We start from the raw sequence: 18865 nt of genomic DNA on the forward strand, positions 1-18865 counted from the left end.
TCTCATGCAAAACCTATGCATAGCGTGTACGATAGTTAGGTAGAAAAAGGGGTGTTTCGGTTCTTTTGCTTTTGAATAATATAGCTAATGATCGTTTCCTCTAATCACATCTGAGTATCATTTCGGTGTGTTACGCACGACAAATACCTATCGGATGAATATCGGGTAACGTACGAGTCATTCTGGGTAGCCAATAGAATTTTCTAATGGATCGTTAGCAACTGTCTGCGTTCACTGTACCAACGGTTATATTATGGATAAAACCATCCCTGTGATCATTAAGAGGGTCGCATACGAATGCCTAAAACCACTCCCAGCCAAAAGTGATTTCACCTAACTCGTTATGAGGAACAAAGCTGACTTGAAACACATCGTCCTTCATCGAACATTATAGTATAACGATGCATTTCTAGTACCGAATACGGGGTATTGTAGTACGAAGGCCCATTGTTAACTTTTAAATTTGGCTCTGTCCCGTAATGCAGACACGAGAAGTGTACCTATGCCCATCTGTGTACTAATAAGCTGGGCAAGCACGTTGCCGTCTCTTATAAAGCAGCTTGAACATGTTCTTTCATTGCAGACATCTCCTCGCGCTGTTGGACAAGCCAACAACAAAAGGTCAAGTAGCGTAGTTCATGTTTTGTTTACATACGCCTCTCGAAGAAACATCTGAGCAGTCGCCATTTGCACATGGTTTCCGCCCACCGCCGTATCCAAGAGCCTTCTGATGAAGCGGCTGCCACTTGTGTAAAACAAGTTCTATTCATCATCGTTAACACGTCCACAATAGACTACCAGAAATAGCAGAGCAGGCATGTATTTTGATTTGTTCAAGAATTTTGACTAGTAGCGTTAGTAATCGCATTATGCTATTTACTACGAAAGGGTCGGCGCTTCCACCACATACGTCCACCATATATATCCGATAGACATAGTTGCTGTTCACATACTGTCTCTAAGCCCTAACCTATGTACTGTTATCTAGGTGAATGTAAAACTTTTACATCTTAGTTACTCAGATTTAAAATGTAAATATCTTTATAAGAATTTATACAGGTTAATAACGCTATTTTTATACATACAATTTGAACTTTTCACAGGTGCACTAACGTGTAAAGCATTCACCAGCATCCACATAGCATCAACGTATGTCACTTGTTCTTAACTTCTACCATGTCCGGTTGCCTGTTTGCCTCAAGTGGGTTTATTGTTTCATACCAGTTACCCATTCCTGTTTTCTACCACCGACTAACAGCTAACAGCGACAGGCGGTCTAAAGGTTGGTCAGTACGCCAAACCAATAAAAAGAAATCGTCAGAGGTAGGCAACTGCTGCCTTCGCCAGGTTATGACTTTGGTGTGCACCAGACGATCATGACCAAGATGGCTAACAGCGGGCGCTACCGACTATCTCTTTGCAAGAGCCCTTTGATGCTGCGTACTTTCATTAGCAATAGCAACATCATTGCCTGCCGCGTCTATGAAACGATCGCCATTTTATAGACGGGGCGGCAGCAGCATGTTTACGACTTCCGTACGCTTTCGGTTTACGCTGGTGCATGTACATGTATATACACAAATATACACACATGAGCGCATGCCTACACAGACAAACGCATATCCAGCCCCCGGTAAGGGCGTCTATATCGTCGTAGGCTAGTTTGATACAGACTGATGCTCTTTGCCCACCAAACTCTCAGCTGTTGCTCCTTTTTTTCCTCGTACGCTCACTGTGCCTTCCTTTTCCCTGGCTGGCCCTATCCTACGCCTCCGGCTGTGACCCCGAATCCAAACGAATCGTACCTTTTTCCCGCGCTACGTCCAGCAGGCCAATCTTTCGTACCACTACTACCACTATTTTGCGGGTTAACGGGCCGTAATGGTGTCGGTCTGATCGTACCCAATGGGCATGGTTGGTGGCCATTTTGATATAGACAGGTTAGCTAGTAGGCCACGTATAGGATGACCGACCCGTCGTCGTCCGCTAGCTACCTCATCCGGGCTTCGCTCGAGACCCAGAAGGCTCCCTTTGCCATCCTTGCGGTGGTTCCAATGTTCTACCATCACCACTATTATTATTATTAATATAAATATACATAAATGTACATAATTGTGTGTACCTATTGTTCTACAAGTGTGATTTTTCGTCTTGAATGACCGAGTGTATATATCGATGGAACGAAAATATTATTGAAGCATCTGCATTTTGCCATTTTTGTTTGCTGCTGCAACAAGAACGAAATCGAATTGGAGGGGCATAGAAGGTAGAAAAAGTCTGGGGAATGAAGACATGACGCTCATATAGAGTTTATCGGCAGTTAACGTCTTCAATATCTAAATGGAACGATCTAGCCTTACTAGGCCACAATTGATAAAACCACTTACAATCAACTACACTGGACACTGAAGACGATCATGTCAGTGGGAAAATATGATAAATTAACGTGTGCCATTCAAGTCAAATTACTTTGCCCAAGGCACCTCGGGCACCAAAACCGGGGTTAGCTAGCAGGTTTTTGGAGACCATTTGTAAAAAATATCATTCAACTGGCCAGGTTTGGCAAGTGTCTAACAAGCCGGACGTAAATGTCGACTTCCCATGTAGTCACGCTATTTTATTAAAACAAGTAATTTCAGTGAAATTAGATGTTTCACACTACCGTAGCAGAGGCCTGTCGTAGACGAGGTGTACACATGAAAAAGATGAACCTAAGAGTTAAATTGCATATGGAAAATTATCTTGTTTATGGAAAGATAGAGTCAGTTAAAAGCTTAAATTATATCGACCCATTCCGTCGTTGAATTTGTGGTTATAATCGTGTGGTTATTTACGTGCGTATAGAAATATTTAATCTCGAAGGTTCTCTCGAGTCCGAAACCGCTGTTTACTAATTAAACCCATCTCAACCCACTATGGATTACTCAAATGTCTTGAATTGCAAAGCTTTCTATATCTGTATGTAACACAACAAAGCAATACTACTAGTACAATCTTTTTATATTTACATTCAAACGTTAAAGTAATACGACAGTACGTATCGTTTCCTAATGGCCGGAAACTCACAAATCATTTTATTGTGCACAACAATCGATCATAGCGAGCCTAAACGTTACTATACACACGTACGAGCATATAGATGGGAATCGTTCGTTGGCTATGTTTATTTAGTTCAATGAACCTCAAATTTACTACTTATTGTTAATCGTGAATCAGGTGGCCAGACAAAATTCTTCGGCAATAGTGGTTCAGTATCAAAGAATTGTCCTGATCCGCCATGTTCGACCGTAAACCTTGCGTTCGCAACGTCAGACTAACAGCGAATGTTTGCTCAGCGCACCGAATTGAAATTTCACACGGAAAACAAACGAAGGCTCGTGCGGCCCGGCAGGGCCATCGAAATATTTGTCCTATCGGAAAAGGGATCTGTAAACATATAGCGACCGGCCCTATCTATAGAATTTCCAGTTTGGATGTAGTTATACGCTTCCTGCCGATTAGCCGATAATACGGTAAACTGTGCTAAGAATATTCCTTTGTGAAGCATGACGACTCAAAAATCTAGATTGTTTTTTTTTCTTTATAACTGAGAGGCTACTGCTCTCGTACACGTCGAAAATAGCACCGACACGCTTGGGGCTTCAAAACTAGTATAGTACGGTATTAACTGGTATCTATAGTAAGTTATCTGGAGAAGATTGACTTGTTTTTTGTCGTCAAATTCTCATGAACATTCGGCCGAGAAATAGTTATTTATGTACAAGTTTTACAAAATTGAATACGTCTGCATTTTGAAGCCTTACTAGACTACGTCAACTAATCCTGTAACAGCATCTAGGGGGTGATAGACTAACTGAGCCTCTTTGACTATGCGTATGGACGCACTTTGAGCTGCGCACAAAGGTAATGGTTTCACAAAATACATATTGTTTTGAAACACTTATTGATTTTATTATATATTCATTGATCCATTATCCATTAGTCGAGCAAACAATGTTTTGTTTGCTCGTTCGTTTTGTTTATGCTCGTTCTAATGGTTATTCCGGTTGAACCTTTTGGCCATCTTTTCCCTCACCTTAGATCCTATAATCATGTTAGAAGAAATTTCTCGCGAAGTACTAGAGAAGTAACTCCTTTCGGGTGGCCGAAAAATACAACAAGACTCAAAAAATCAGAGGAAACATCTGAACCACGAATTCATATGGGGGTCAAAGCTTTCAGTGAAAATCAAGCTCGCCTGGAAGGAAGGGGCAAAGGTTACATGAACGGAATAATCAAGCAGCGACGTTCAAAGAATACGGACCTTCGACCAGGCAGCAGGGTGCGGAGGGCGTTATTAAGTATCAAAGCTGATATTCATGCTTCTTTGAGCAAGGCTTACTGTAAAAAGTTTCTACTTGCTCAGAATAATGGTGGAATTTTAAATAGCACGTCAACGCCTGTGTCAGTACGGAAAACCAACTTTAAGAGAGAAAAATCTTTTAAACCTGCTTGATTTAGAATTTTGAATTCGAGTGACGTAACATTGTTCGATTTTGGAAACCACACATTACTTTCGTCAATAAACGTCGAACTTGCCACGGTGAAGATCAGGAATAAATATAGTAAAATTATTTATGTATAGATTTGTTGGATATAAAGCGCCGACTTCTCTACATCAGTACGTTCATAGATCGCTGATTAAGATCTAATTGTAACTATGTTAATATAAGAGAGTTCGTAGTGTTATCAGAGAAGAAACGCCCGGAGGTGTAACACAGTCAGGGCACTCGGGGATATATAGCTAGAATCCCTGGGAAACCCACAATCTACAACCCCATCATCACTGTCGCTGTTTCCAGTGATTTTTCACTGCCGTGCAAGTGTAGTCTTGTCGAATTACGTCCATAATATATTACCGGACAGGTTTAATATGGCTAATTTACAGAAGCATATAATCGATATCTGATTTGATGCATTCCGCCGGTGTGATTTTATGCCTAAGAAGCCGTTGAAAATTTCGCAGTCACTTAGGGCAGTTACTCTTAGTTTACACTTACAATTAGGTCTTACAATTAGGAGCCGGCAATTACGCCGAACTCTGAGAGGAGAACGTTGGTAAACCTTGTTTATCAAGAGTGAACTTTGATAAGGATTTTCACTGATAGGCAATAAGCTATCTATTTATACCTCTACTTAGCTTGTCTTCTTTGATGCCTGCATTGAGCATAGTTTCGATAGCAGTTCCCGTGTCGTGTCGATTATTCCGGTTGATACTCAAGGTATAACACCGGTTAATGGAACCACCATGGCGTCCACCTCCTATCGCTCGTCACACGGCAGAAGACACCTTTCGTATATTAAGTGGCACTTACCGCTAGATACCACTTTCGTTTGATCCGCATAGTTCTTAAGGCAGATCGTTCATCATGCGCCGAACCCCAGAGAAGAAGTGTGGGTTCACATGAACATGTCCCCTGTCTCGATTGTTCTACATTCGCTAGAAAGAAGCGCGGCTCTAAAAAGATGCCAGCTGGAACCAGTGAGTTTTTCTGTGACATTTCGTAACAAAATGGTTAATTTTTTTTTTTACTAGATATCCCTAACATAGCGCTTGATGACTGGGGAGCAGCAGCAAGAGTTTCGTCACTGTTAAGTTCGTGTGCAAGCGCGAAATATGTAATCACACGTGTACAAGCGTGTGTACATGTAAGAAATAAAGCATATGCTGCTTTTTTGACATTTTTTTAAAATTTTTTTATTTTTTCGTTTTTTTGATATCTAAAATAGAAATTTGCTTTGTACAGATTTTATTGCATACAACACAGGATGCACAACACGTGAGCACATAGCCAACGGAGCGCACGTTGAGTTTTGCGTGCATATTTATACCTGGTATGTTCGGAGTCTCTTTCATAATTTATCGCTAATAACTATCGTTGTATACGTTTAAAAAGCTCGCCTTACAGCTCTTATTTTTATTATTTTGGATAAAAAAAATGATCTCGATTTCGGGCTTTGGCGGCTATAGCATTTTTGAAAATACGATAATTTTATTGAAAAACATGACTAGTTTTTAAAAAAAAGTTGCGTAATGTATATAATAATAATATCCAGTTCAATTAAAATCAAAATATACTTTGGCAAATGATGTTCGTACAGCCGGCGGGTTAGGCTACCGTGTCCGAACTTAATGTGTTTGCTATCGATAAATAATGGAATTGCAGGGTTTTACGGAGTCAGTATACAAAGAAATAGAGCTAAATCAAACAAATTTATAATAGTAACGGTAACGGAAATAATAATAACACTACTCATGGAAGAGAATAACGAGTTAGTAAAAATCCGGTAAAATGTTTAAGGTGGGAAGACTTATAGTGAAGAAATAGGAAAGGGGCGCAAAAAATTACGTGGGGGACCACTAACACGCATAGAAAATAACAGAATTCTTGAACGAAACGATGAGGTGTTTCTGCAAAAGTTATGAAGCAAGTCTCGTGTTATAGAAAGTCGCTAATTTGCGTACTGACGTAATTAGACGAAGATGAGGTGTGAGGATTCGGAATGGGATACGAGATCGTAGAGGGCGAGCTGAATGATTACACTGTGAGGCTTGATAAAGCAAGGGCTTGTTGCCTGATGCTACTGGTAGGCTAAGAGGAAGAGGTGTATCTCATAGAAGTGGAATATTTCAGATAGACTATGGGGTGATAGCACAAAAAAACAAAATAGATATGGGCATTCCGCAGATGATAGTTAGAGCATCATCTCGTAAACTTGAAGTTGCTTTGTTTCACAATGATGACCCACACCACACGAGTAGACAGTCAGAAATAAGAAGGATAAACAGAAATACATGAACTGAGATAAGTATTTTCGTCAGTAGTCTAAGCATGATTCAGGGAAGAGTGGGCAAAAACACTAAGGCATCTGAGGAGAAGGCGATTAATATGAGATAGCTGAAAAAAATTATTGTGTAAGAGGAGGCCGATGAGAGAAGCTGAAGTAGGTGGTTATTAATGGAAAAAGTGGCAGAAATAGAAGAAAGGAGACAACGGTATCTGAGGAGAATTTTCACTGCTTTGGAAATATTCAGTCGAGGTTTTTTGGGAATAGTAGACATTGAGCATAGGGGAAAGATAATGGCTCGCCAGAGCTAGGCCATCGGCGACAGGGTGCTTTCTAATTTTAATCAGTATCGTGGCGTTATCAGCAAAAGCTTTGATAGAAATACAGAGATTTGCTATAAACAGGAAAGACTTGCCAAAGAGGAAAAGTAAGATGGGTACTGTAGCAGATGCCTTTAAAAGCTGCACTAGGGGAGACAAAACTTCAAGATATTGATTAATGTGGATCGGTTAGTTATGTAACTCTAGAACCAGGGGACGTTACCGTCAAACAATCCTAGATGGGTTAATAAAAACGAATCGTAATACATAGATATTAAATCAGAATCAGTTCGTAAATAAAAACAAAAAAAGCTAAAAACCAAAGGCTTAAGGGAGAAGCAATATTAATAAACTATAGCATTAATTAAAAAAATAATCAATCCTTGAACAGTGACTTTAGGACAATGCATATGGGTGTTTCAACAACCGACAGATACCGACAACCGAGTAGATACGACATGATTAAATCACGATATAAAGGTACGAAGTTCTAAGCGCAGTTGTGCACTCTATGCTCATAATATTTTCTGACATGTCTTCTAGGGAGGCAAAGTTCTATGAATATTAGTACTGAAGTTTCCGCGCATCTATAGTCTAAGCTACTTAATAACATTGGTGGCAGTCATGCCGGAGTCTACGCATATCCTGGTAACCTCCTACCCCGCAGTCTAACACCCTTTAAGCCACCGAACGACCGCGCATCCGGTCTCATCTCTTTGGCTTTCTAGAATGGTCTGTTGTTCAGGTGGGAAGTGATGGCTGGATGACAACGGTCAGACTTATTTTCTAACAAAGGTGTCGCAAACTCCATCTGTCTTATAATGAACAATTCGTACTGAAGTCACTTCAGAAAGACCTCATCCTATAGCTGCGTTCCGTGAGGTTCTTGTCTCGGATGAATTGAATTGAGCTCATCTTTAAGTCTCCTAACGATGGACAGAACTAGTTCACGGAGCGTCTACTGCTAAACGAATTTTGCAGGAGCGACAGCTCTTTACGTCAATTTACGTACAACTAAAACATGATAATTAAACCGCAGATATGAGCTTGAATTAGTTTCTGTGATGCTAGATTCCTGTAAAAAGCAAAGGCTATGTATGTGCGACATGTAGTGATTTTCACTCTTAAAACTGGCACAATTTAGGAGATAACTGTTTTGATGTTATTAGAATTCTATGTTCTTGTTAGTCTAGATATCTTTCAGATGGTCTTCACAAACTTTTTAACCTAAATTGTTGTATGGGCTGATTGCGCAAAATAGGAATAATTATTGATCTCTATCAGTCATCGCTCCTTTTTCCACAAAGCTTAATGTATCGATTCAAATATTTTATGGAACTTCATTCACGTATATTTTCTTATGTCCTAAACATACTATAAAAATAACTTCCTTTATTCACATAAATGGTACAGTATTTGTAGGTCGTTGAAATCAAAATTTCCTAGTATTTTAGAAGTAAAGTCGTTTGCGTCCAATCACAAATAATTTCGATGAAAATTGGAAATAGTCTGCCCTGGCGTCCTAAAAGCATGTATAGTTCCATGATTCGAGCTTCAAGCCATAAACAACGTTGGTAATTTTGCAACTATTGATTGTGTAAACTTTTGGAACCGAAGTTCAATTTTCAGTTTTTACGTTTTGAATATTGAATCATCGCTGATCTGAAGCCCACCTAGAAACCACGAAAAAGCAGGTTTATATTGGTAAATGTCAGCCTTCACGTCAGGTACTTACCATGTTCCTTTGCGTCGGTTGCTATTCGTCCGGCGTTGGTCGACTTCGTTGGGTGTTTTTGCCAACAGATGTACAAAACGGCATGGTAGGTATTTTCCAAGGCTGAAATTTGGACCAAGAATAACAGCATTTTGATAGTTACCATAACAACGATGCGCACAAGTCGCTTCGGTCGCGCCGTCTCACTAATCCAGTCTTAACAGTTTTATATCTGTCACGGTCCTCTATAATAGTTTTCATTCTATAACGAGCTTGCTCTAATAAATGTTGCCGAGCTAATAATGCCGGCTCTGAAACATCGACTGCTGACAACACTAGACACAAGCTTACGATCTCATTGCTTCTTCTCTACGGGGCTTCGAGTAAAGATCACTTGTTATGTTCTACGACCGGTTGTGACTACGAACTTCATGTTTTTATTAGTTATTAGAGAAGACAGAATGCAGAAATAAAATCTAAAGCAGCTGCTTGAGCAACAACTGATAATGAAATCAATTAGTCGCTCAACTGTGAAAGCTGGGAGATGTTATACGTTGTTAGCGTCACGTCGACTACGATGGACGTAACCGCTTCTTACCTTTCTGTAATCGTGTTCTTAAAAAAACGGTCAAGATAATGTTAGTAACTTGAGCCAGGGAGAGGAATATACCTGCCATCTCCTAAACCACTCTGGAAGATTCAAGATTCTATAGTCCGATCAGTTTTAATAATGCGTAAATTTCTTCTCTACTAGCCAGGTTTAAAACATTTTAGCTTTCGTAGATGCACTAGGATGTTGGTATTCTATACTGCATGGTTTCGACGTCAGTTGTTAGTACATGAGCTACAGATAAATTTTATTGCTGTCACAATACGGCAGTGCTAAGGCATTTCAATTATAGGTAGGGGCCCCTTTAATTGTAAACCTACCCGTTCTCTAACTAGAAACTCAAGTCTTTCAAGCTATATGAATAATATTGTTATGTTGCTGTGGGTTAAACTATAATAATTGCGTTGGAAGGCTTACTGACGTTGTTCATTTAGATATCTTTTGTTTGTGGTGTCAACATCATACCTCCACAGCAGTGGATGCCTTTAGGAACCCATGTTGCACTATAGACTTAGATTTGGTCTGAACATAATTATTTGTTAGTTCGACGCTTCTTACTAGATATAGCAGTGGCTGTTGTAGAGATCTACACAGGCATATATGTCTCTACCTACAGTTTAAAAAATAAGCTACTGGTGATGACAACGACAAGATTACAATATGCCTTTAAGGCCATAATGTAGTGAAGGCTATATTACAAAGACTATTTCGGCGTCAGGCATAGAAACGTTTCGAATCTTTGGTAAAAAGCTTTCGCCATTCAGGCTCCTACGAATCCTTCAAGTCGAATGGCGAAATTAAAAATAGTACGCTTTGTCGTTTTCGAATAACCGACATTGGCTGTTATTTTTATTTTTCTTTTAATGAGTATTCAGATAGCGGAACAACGTACTAAAAACGCATTAAGGCACAGAATCTGCCGTGTACAATATGTAGATCCTGCGAATCGCCATTGAACAAGTGTCATGCGTCGATAAAGCGTAACATTGTAGGCTAGACCGAAACTGTCATACAGAAATCTTTGCTTTCATCTCTGAAGCCATTAATACCAGGTTGAGCAGTTAGTTGAAAGCATTGCAGAAGCTGTCAGAACGTTGACACCGAAAAATGATCAATGGCAAATCTTCTGACGGCTGTACACGAGGCAGGGCCTGTGTACTGTGACACGTACCATAGACAAGTAAGCGTTGCTGCCTTGCATCTTGTTTTGCGCTGTACCCACCTACTAATTAATATTAAATATAATGCGTCATTTGCTATACATCAGAACAATGGACCGCTAATGGAGCTAGCTCCCTTTTTGATTAAATTCCCTCTGTGTTTAGAGTTTTACGTCCGGTATCGCCGTTAAGCATTCGGCCAGACGGCTGGCTGCCAGCACGAAACAAAGTTTGTCTATACCCAGTTCGAACCTAGACCACAACATGCCCCTAAGATTAGCAGGCAAATACGTTACCTACTAAGCTATCGCAGGGACTTCTGGTTAAACCTAGCTAGCATTAGGGCTACGATACTGACAAAGCGGATAGCCGTTTATTTGGCTGTCTATGTGTCCGCCGCAAATTGCCGCCGTAGAAACCGTTATTTTTTGCTGATTTTTTTACGGGCTCGTTGAATTTTGTTACGGGGCGGGCTATGCATAAGGTTTTGCCTATCGGTTAACTGGAATTTCCACGCTTCGCTGGTCGCTTTCTACCATTGAAGCTAGCAAACGGATGAATTAAGATGGGAACCCAATTAAGCGCTGCAGTGTACTGAGAATAGGACCGACTGGGCTTTGAGTAAAATGAACTATCCGACTCGCCGAGCATGTATGGCTAACTTTAGACAGGTAAAATACGTTGGATTTTACATTGGAAGTCGAGTTTGTCCAAGTAGCAGAATTGATGCAGTACGGTCAATTGCGAATCAGCTGGACTTAAATAGTACGAATCTTAACAAGATTACTGAGACATTTCAATAGGAAAATGTGATGGAAAAATGGTTCAATCATTGGGACAGGGCGATAGGATAACAGCTCCAGGACAACATGGTTGCTCAAAAAATGTAGAAAATTGACTATTATTTAAATGGTTTAGTTGGTTATGGACACTGATATCTTAAACGGGATTCTGTATCAGGGCCTAAGTCTAGCTTGGCAACGCACTTACGTACGTTTACATATTGCCGTGGTCATATTATGTATCGCAATGGACGTGAACTTTCTTCACGGAAAGAACAAAGCCTGCTGTCTTTTAAGTCCGATTTTGTCTCGGCTTTCACAGAGAAATTCTCGAGTAAAAAATGTTTATGAATTCCGACTTAGAATATTTCTCATACGTACTTTTGCAAGAAGTACGCTTTCCTATGTTTTAGTTGTTTTAGCAAATGTTTAAAGTGCTTATGTCCTGTCTTTCTGCTAAATATTTTATCAAATTATCAACAGCAACGGAAAGACCAAAAAATGTATGTTTATAGCTAGCAGAAACAGCCTTAAACTTCTTATCCGGAAATACTCAACTAGGAATAGCCATCGTGCGTCACTGCGTCCAGTTACGAAAGGCGATCATTGACTTGTATCGACTGGAAAAGTATGTAACGTTACGTATTATTGCGCTAGCAGTTTCCTGACTGCCGCTTTTATGTGAGGTCTTATTTTTAAGTACATGACCTATTTCCTCCCGCTTCTCTAATTATCTTACTTATATTATTATATATAACAAGGCTATATCGATATAATAGCAACTGTCGCAATTAACCGTCTTTACCGATTGGGAAATTATCCGTATACTTTACGTGATCGTTCGAGCTGTTTCGACTAAGGCTGCTTTCGAGAAGTGGTCTTCGTCACGTTTACTATTCAGTAGCCCAGGTTTAAACTTGTTAAGCGACAGAACGTCTTCAATTTGTACGAATCTGTTCTATTCTCGATACGAAAATGATCCGCACATTCACAAATCATTGCAAGATTGTCTTTAATCCCGAGGATTTAGGCCTGCTTTAGACAGAACTAAATTTTCGGCGGAAGTTCATGCTCTGAATGAAGGAGGATATCGTGCCACAGCACTTCGTTCAAAGAAACGGACGAATCAGTACATACGTTTATCCGCCTCTTCACAAACTGTTATGCAATGGTGGATAGCTGAAGTGTCTAATGTATTGGTTCATACAAGCCGATTAGCGCACAGACAGCTGCCTGTTTGAAAATATAAGCATGTGTAGAATTGGCAGATATGGCTGCCGTACAAGTCAAATTTGAATTCGTTCGATTATTATGAATGGAGAATTATGAAGAGAGACTCCAGTAAGTCTCGATGTGACAAGGCCGATTCTTTCACTCGGTGATATAGCAAGAAAGTCCCTATCGCAGGACTGCAAAAGGGAAAGTTTGAAATGAGCACTTTAGGACCTAAATTGACCTGCTGTAATCTAGGTGAGTGGGGCTTATACTAAGTAAATGTGACCGCTAGAAATGTTCTCTCTAAAAGGTTCCGTTAAAATTTCTCTTTTCATTTAGGTGCAGTTTCAGAAACAGAGCAAAAAAACGTCTTAATTTAGAAGTTACAACCTGCGCGTCGTAGCAAGAGCAAGTGAAAAGAGTAAATAAATATATGTAAATACAATTGTTTATAGCAATAAAAAATTACTGCCCCAAATGATTGATTGGTCTAACGATTGGAAACAGTTGTACGGTCGAAATTGCTATGGGTATTACATCAAGTGATGGCTCCAAGACCAATTATTTATTTTTACAGTACCTCGCTGGGATGATCTCTTGATGACTTCTTGAAAAGCCATACGCCAAGGTTAGATCAAATCAGCTACCGGCAGATTCGCCACGTGTGCATCTATGTATGAAATACTTAACCTACGGGCAGGGTGAACGAACGACATTCTGCACAATAATAACAAATCAGTATTTTGACTGAAGTGTTAAGTGGTAACAGGCGACCGAGGAAGGTGAAGGGCTATGCAGGGCGTCTATGAGCAAAAGTAAACACCTATCGTTGCTGTCGCTTTATTGTCAGTCAACTTGAATAGAACTATAACGACGCCTTAGCTTACGACTTGAATTAGTGCCTCGGGCGGAGCAAACGTTATCTTTCGAGATTTCATCGACGGAATGGAGAAATCGAGCATTGACGAACTAAGACGCACTCGTAGTAGAAGTTGACGGCGTGATCAGGTAAAAGCTGTCGGAGGGAGGCCCCATCAGCGTTGAATTTAAGCAGAATGCTAACCTGGTAAGGGCGCGGAAGATCACATTAGCATTTGAGGTACTTGTTTAGGCTATCAACCACCCTTTATTGTATTTTCTAACTAGGAGAACAGATCGTGCAGTGGAACCATGTAACCGCCTAAACCACAGTTAGATAATTATACCGGTACGACGGTCTATGACGTAAGCTACAGGAGCAACACGTTCACTCGATTGAGACCCCGATGTTCCAGATACAACCAAAGAGAATACCGTTCTGAATTATATGTTTTGCTTGAACGCAGAAAAAATATGTGGCCCTTCTTAAAAATCGATTTTCATTAGTAATGGTCAGAAAAAGAAACGTACGACGCTTGCTAAAATATTTTTTAAAAGGAACTGACCGACACTCGTTGAAAAGTTTATAATTATTCAAATTATCACGTCGTACAAATTCAGACACATACGACCTTTTCAAATATCGGAGATGATTTTGGAGCCTTAGTGGTAGTCGTGTGTTTGAAACGATATTTCTTAAGCAATGCTCGAAATTATACAGCTGAAATAAAATGTAGGTACTATAGGATGGAGCTTCTTGTTGCGATAGTTTAGAGAAGAAAAGCCTGTGAATTGTTTAGTTAAATAAACATACCCAATGAGATCGATGGGATTCAAGTGTTGTTCGGGCTGTTATGTCTGCAAATCGTCTAGCTACGATAAATTTACCCTTCTTTCAATATACAAACGTGTTTTCTCTCTACCAATACTGCTGGTGGTTTCATATTATAATATAGTAGCATTAAACATGGCCTTCTTTGTCGCTTTCCACTTGAGTGCAGGGTACAGGGCGTGAAGTACCCTTGAGCTATAAGTTGACTGCAGAGCAGGTTAAGTAAATCGCTTCTATGTTCTTCTTTTAACGTACAGCAGTGGCTCGAGTTAATGTTCTTCGTCTTTTTATTGAATTATTATTCATCACATCGAACTTCAAATGCTCGAGGCATCACCCCCGTATGTTATCGAGACCGTACAAGAGCAACCTCGAAGCTCGTTTTGAGTCCAAAAGTTGTATAGGGTATGATTGTGAGTTACCAAGGCGTGGTGGTAACAGTAGGAGCGGCACGAAAAACACTATTTTCTCACGGTGTACTGAAACTGTATGCTGCTTTTCGTGGCGTGGGGGATTTGTCCTTATCAACGTTTGAAGCTCTAGCTCTCGCTGCCGCCGTTGCCGTCACGAATAATGAAATGGCTGGAGCTTGGCTATCTTCCAAGTTGATGGAAAAAGGAGCATAGGTTGGGTGCAGTGGAATCTGACGACTAGTAGGCAATGTTCATCGACAAAAACACTGCTCGACGTGATTCTGTCTGGATAGCGCTCATTCGATAATGTCTAGTTTGAGTAGCACAAACACAGTCCGCGTATGAATTACATCTCGATGAGCCGAATAGACGCTGACTTCCGGAAAGGCTTAGGCAACTAACGCAGTACTAGCCATTCTAGCTACGCCAGCTGCACTGCCATGATGCCACTGGCAGCCATCTTTGGTGTTTGTAGATGGCGCTAGTAAAGAAGTAAGTAAAAGAACGAATAAAAATGATTCTTCTGCTTGATCGCTTACTTGCTTGGAGATGTGAAGATTAAATAAAATGACAGCTTCGCAATCTCCCGTCCCCATCGCCACCACCATGTTTGGCGTAGGGAAACAGTTGGTAGCCATACGCCACCAGGCGGCCTGACCAGCGACTTGGCTGCTTCACCTTCTCTTTTACCCCCTCCCCTCAGACTAGTTTTCTGCTGCCCCTTGCGCCAACACTGTTACCATGTAACACGTGTGCCACTCCGTGTTTTTCTAGTCCAAAGCAATTATTTCATTATCCTTCATGGACGTTCTTTGTAGCCTTTCAAGCCCTGTACTCATCCTCCCCCACATGCACATGAGAAAGAGAGAATTAAGCGTACTCTACACGTGCCTGACTCTGCTGACTGGTGGCTCCCGTAAGACTACGAGACAAGAAGGCCGAAACAGCACTCAGAAGTAAACGCTGCAGCCATTTGTGATCTATCTGCTTGCGAAGAAGTTGGTTGTGATGGTGCATGCATGAAAGTCGATGACAAAATTTATCGTCCGCGATCGCACAAGCATCAAAATTATTGAGGACCCTCACCAACACAGGCCAAAGAGTCTCATTCACGTCTCGTGACGGAGGCATGAAAACACGCCGACAGGCAGCTAAACATACAGAGATACGCGACCTAACGAGTCGGAAAGGCAACGCCGGGGAAGATTATCTATGATACGCATCGTACCTCCGATGTATCGAGGGGAAAGGAAGAAAGCGAATGAACGAGTAACGAGAAAAGTGATGGATATGGTGACAACGGCGAGACGTGCCAAACGTTACAAATGGTAACTGAACGTCGGCCATCGTCTTTGCCAACGAGGGTCATGGACCTTGGTTTACGCCGAAGCACGAACGCCTAGTAGCAATCCATTGGCATCGCATACGATGCAATATTAGCCGACTCTTGGTAAATTAGATTTTGTTAGATTTTTCAACTAGCGGTATTTTTTTTTATCCCCATTTGCGAGCTAACGCATACCAAATGTCCGGTACCAAGTGCCAGTATCGTGTAAAGGTTATGCTTATTGCATGAGATGACTAATAAATCTGCTGTCGAAATGTCCTCGTATAACAAATTGAAATTACAGAGAAGAACTGCAGAAGGGAAACATCTGCCGAACCAAGCCTGAATGCTCTACATACATCGCGAAATTATGTTGCTCTAGCACTCAAAATTGATCTTATCCGTGATCATTGATTAACCAGTAAGCAAGCCGAAACCCCATGTAACGCCATAATTGAGCCAAGAGTCAGTAGCCCCGAAAAAGCTACATTCACTTAATAGTAGTGACAAGTTTATTGATAGATTTTTACGTAGGAGACCTCATCGATTTGCAGTGCCTTACGGAGTTCGAACGGGCGGCCATATGGCCCCAAGCCCGATTTTGCTTCCACAACATCGCCGGTAGTGCGTCGTAATTGTGCATTTATGCATTAGGCAGAAGTGCAGACCATTAGAACTGCACGAGCTAGATAGTAAATATTTGATAGGCGATACACGAGAGTTCCACGAAATACTAGAAATCGATTGAGGGGCATTCATGTTCTTTACGTTTAATAGATCTTAGCAAAAACCTACTCAATAAGCTTTACATAGACTGTAGCTCACTGCAAAATACTCACCTTCGCGGGTCTACAAAGCGGAGTGACTTTAGTAGTGGTAGATGTATATATATATGTATATATATCTACAATTCTATCTAAATCCAAACGGAATTTTAACTGTTTCTTTTTGGCATATGCTAGAAGTGTGATTACTAACAGTTATGCCTCTTCAATGAAAGGACCATTCAGCTTCAATTTAAACGCTTATAGGCTTGTAAAATAATTCTGCGGATGTCTTCGATTCCATCGTGTCGAAATTAGCTGTAGTATTGTCTCAATAACGCTCGACTAACAGTAAATCGACGAGTCGAAATCTGGCCTGTACAGTGACTATGGCCCAGATGCTATACGCTGCCCATGTGCGCTGATCCCGGAACATGTTTACACTAACAAGCAGGCCGTTCTGTACTGACAGACCTATATGTTGGAGGCGTATGGCTCTCCTTAAGAAACCTTAACTGTTTGTGATTGCATAATAGTTCGTGGATCTGCAAATAAATTTCTTTAGTGATACATTTGCCTTTCTGAAATAAGTACGGTAGCAAGGCTGTTTACCACGTCTAGAAGATAAACTAACCAAAAAAAATAATTTAGTATATCATAAACAAGTGAGCGATCGTTTCTATGGTTCATTTTTGTGATAGGGATGAAAATTTCGTCTTCAGAACGATGATCTGCTGTCTCATTCGTCAGAGAATTCAGTAGTCGCGTGCTTTGATTTTGTTGTCCTCGGAGAGCACCTGCCTGACCTTCATGATATATGGCCTTTTCTTGCAGTTTTCATGTGGAATCCGTGACATCGTACACCCATTTACATCAAATTTCAAGACCAACGCCCTAATCAAAGTAGAACCATAATTAAAAATGCGCCTTTGAATCGCAGCAATTAACTTTGAAGTCCGCATCTCTTTTTTTTTTTTTTTCTCTATTTTGAATTTACTGTTGAGTCGTGTTAGAATCTACTTCTGCTTTTTCTATAGTCGCGTACACGTTTGCGATGTGGTGCACCGTCGGTTTTGGGGTAACTTGAAAAGTTTGCAGTCCTGCTAGGAGTTCGTCCACCTGGTAGAAACTCGATACTAGCTAATTTTCGCTCAAACTCCGAAAGCGCCATGGCGAGTTTTATTGTAGAAAAAACTGGGTTTTGCCTTGTACACGACAAAGTTCGTCCAAAGTCTGGTGTCACCCTATACGCATACATATATAATAACATATTGCTTCTATATTTTACTGTCTACTTATCCGAAATCTAAACTTGAAAATTTCAAGGGCACGGGTTGAGCGGCTGCCCAGACATTCGAATTGCCGGAAACTGATTTGAATACATATCTCTATGAACTAAACGATGGATAAAACTTTTAAAATTCGTCGAACTCATAACTTTGCTAACTAAAGCCCACTGTACTAGATTTTATATTTTACTCGTTGCAGTTTAAAGTTGTATCAAAAATTAATTAAAGCTAATATATTAGAATCCCGAAAAGTGCTCTATATCGGTTCTCTTAGTTTTCTATGAAATGCCATATGCAGAAACATTTTATTGGGAAAAGCCTTAATAAACAATATATATAGATATAAAAACTGATAATATGCGTAACGGTTAACTCGTATAGTGATAACTAATATTTTGTAAATGCCGTTCTCTCAAGAAGTTCGATAAAAAAGCAACAACTAATGAGAACATAAACCTAGAGCATAAACGGTAAAAGCAAATAGTTAATGGTATATAAACGTTTGTGTCTAAAAGCTGGTCGATCAAAGACATTGGCCGTCGTGCTCTGGTATTTAGCTATATCCTGTGTTATTCTGCTCTCGACTGAGCCATCACGCAGACAAGCAGATTCCTCTTGAACTCTTGGCTTTGACTGCAGCACACTGGCCCCACACTCGTTTAGATCGTGGGCATAGCTTTTTTTTATCTATGCCCCGTTACTCTATGGCTGCCTAACGCATCACCAATCATATGGTAGATTTTTTGTGCAAAC

General features: G+C 40.5%; 1 long non-coding RNA gene across 1 annotated transcript in view; it reads left to right on the forward strand.

The window, feature by feature from the left end:
• LOC111251167 (uncharacterized) overlaps positions 1-18865 on the forward strand; it is a 56292-nt gene that overhangs the window by 29281 nt on the left and 8146 nt on the right. Inside the window, exons 2-3 of the long non-coding RNA XR_015328843.1 lie at positions 584-815; positions 1104-1282. This is a non-coding gene — a long non-coding RNA (uncharacterized LOC111251167). The remainder of the gene's footprint in view (positions 1-583; positions 816-1103; positions 1283-18865) is intronic.

Source organism: Varroa destructor, unplaced genomic scaffold, assembly GCF_002443255.2.
Source record: "Varroa destructor unplaced genomic scaffold, Vdes_3.0 BEIS01000005.1, whole genome shotgun sequence".
NCBI classification, from domain to species: Eukaryota; Metazoa; Arthropoda; class Arachnida; order Mesostigmata; family Varroidae; genus Varroa; species Varroa destructor.